Source organism: Orbicella faveolata, unplaced genomic scaffold (genome assembly GCF_042242905.1).
Source record: "Orbicella faveolata isolate gen_17 unplaced genomic scaffold, um_ofav_v1 contig_13, whole genome shotgun sequence".
In the NCBI taxonomy this organism is placed as follows: Eukaryota; Metazoa; Cnidaria; class Anthozoa; order Scleractinia; family Merulinidae; genus Orbicella; species Orbicella faveolata.
Window position 1 is genome coordinate 20,797,501 of NW_028301540.1, and position 2,500 is coordinate 20,800,000.

General features: G+C 41.3%; 1 pseudogene; it reads right to left on the reverse strand.

Annotated features, from left to right (window-relative positions):
- Positions 1 to 1,081: 1,081 nt before the first annotated feature.
- The window catches only part of LOC149115537 (uncharacterized), a 1,557-nt pseudogene continuing 138 nt past the window's right edge, over positions 1,082 to 2,500 (reverse strand).

Genomic DNA, 2,500 nt, shown 5'->3' on the forward strand with positions numbered 1-2,500 from the left:
GATTTTCTGATCGACAAGGAAGGTAATCAGGAAGTGATCGCCATGTTTACCTCATAAACGTGACCGCTGACCAGCCGCTGAGTGAAAACAATACGGCGCGGGGTGGGGTGGGTGGCGGGCTTATCGTCACAAGGTATTCGAATACATGCTAAAAAGGCTTTAGGACTCTCAGTCTAAACAGTGAAGGCATGTACAGACAACTTTTATTTTATTCTCATAACTTTTTCCTTTAAATTAGAGCTGGTATTAAGTAATAGAGTTATTCAAATATTTTTAACCTGGGTACCCATATGGCTTTTGTGCTTGTCATCACTGGTATAAAATAAGGTGTCTTTTCTTCCAGAACGTTTTACTTATACCCCATTGCACGGAATGAACAATACACTTAGAACGTTTGTTCCAAATCATTTTTTGCTGTTCCCAGGAATGTATGCATAATCATTGCTTTATACAAAGCTGACTCTAAAATATGATTTTCCATAACAGTGACCAATGTCAATTACCTATGGTGTTAATAAAACTAGTGTTGTGTAATTTTTAACGTTGTCCACTTTTAAGTCCGACATACAATTGTCAAGTGAACTATGTTAGTTTCAGCTCATTCCTTGATTCGATCTGACCCTTTATCACTAAACCCTATTCTTTTCATTTGCAATTTTCCTGTACATTTTTTTCATACGACAACGACAAAGAGTTTTACGAGTAAATATACAAATACATGCAAAAGGCCGGCTAAATAAGTTCCTCCCCCTGCTCCTAATTTTTTGGTTGCTTTCGCCCCAAGCCTCTGCACGACTGCCTGTTAGCTAAAAGGAAATTTGAAAGACTGCTATGCAGGACACCTTTTCTTTTTCATTTTCGGTTAACCTCTACAATTTTTTATAAGTATGTAAAGATATAAAAAAAAACACAAAGGTTTTTACAAGTAAACTGTTTTTTGTGTAACAAACTAAATATATACATATACTTTGTTCTGGCAAAATGGTTTTCTAAGAACGACTGAATATATAAGTACTCGGAAATAAAATTACGCTGTTTGGTTTCCCGTTAAAACATTACGTAAGAATGACGCGTGTCTGTTCAAATTGTGACAAAACCACGTTACAAAGTCAAAGCAAAACAGAAAAAAGTGTAATTTTCATAACCAACTTACAATCTCTCCATTACAGACAGCAACAAGGGCCATTGCGTCACTGCTTGATGGTGTAATTATCCTTTTTACTGAGCACTGGCATTCATGAGTCATTTCCTTTATTTTTGACATTAGAACAGCTTTGGAATCTCTAGATTTAAACACGAGCTCGAAGAAAGTACAGCTTTCCTTAAGCATGGAAACAGTAAAATAGTTCAATTTTTCTTCTTGACGTAGTCACACAAGTCATAAAAGTCATAGACAATCGGATGCGTCAAGCCAATTTCTGTTACAACTGATTCGACGGTGGTCATGTGACTCACTTCTTTCTCGTCAATTGATTCCTCGTCAGATTTATCGTCACCGCGGTGCTTGGAGACGGACCTGCCCGTCTCCTTCTCGAGGAGGACAAACGGGAGAAAAATCCTAGTATTTGGGCTTCGGTTAGCCACTTTTCCCGGGAAAACAGGCGCTCCCCGTTTTACCCCTTCGCTTTCCTCATATCTTGCGAGACTTGTCGCGGATCCTCTCTCCTTCCAGATTGTTCACCAATTTCAAACTTGGAGGTGAGATACTGCCTTACTTTCTCTAAGAAGCGAACAGCGCCACCGTTTGGTTTATTGAGTGCCCATCCTTCACTTAAATTCGACTGGAAAGGTTCGCTACCTTGTCTCTCGATAACATTGGTACTGTCGTCTTCTGAAAGAGTAAGGAGTGAGAATTTTTCAACCCAGCCTCGTTTGAGTTTGTCGCACACACTCTCTGTATGTTGTCCAACAGATATGTGCAGCTCCATTTCTTCGACAGATTTGAATGTCCTAGCACATGCCGGTTCTGGGCATTCCAACACTAGCCCCAATTCACAGCTGCTTTCCGCATCACCACTGTCATGCGCGCTTCCATGCGTTACTGTCGGAGTGAAGCCAAAATTCTCCTGTTCTGTTGTGAGATCGGTGCCGCCTTGATGCTTAATGTAAATTTCATCCCACGGAATGAGTTTGCCAGGGCCAACTTGGAATGCCTTCCACACTATGAGCCCGTCTTGTTGATACAAAAAGTTGTGCATGGCACTGAGTTGCTGGAGTTTCTTGATATCTAAATCTTTCTTGGTTTCATTTACGCGGCATACAGCTGCGGTACATCCTTGAACTGGCCTTTCTTTGAGCGCCGTGTGCATATCACTGTCAGTGAGAACGTCATGGCTCTCGTTACAGTATCTCCTTATGGCACCTTTCAAGGGGCATAGGATCCTGTCGCATACGTCTTTTCCAGACTGTGGCTCAGAAAAGTCGTATCTCTGAAGTGACACACCTACACGATCTCCAACATCACGGGCGGCAACAATAAGCTGGTTGTTGTGGTGACAGC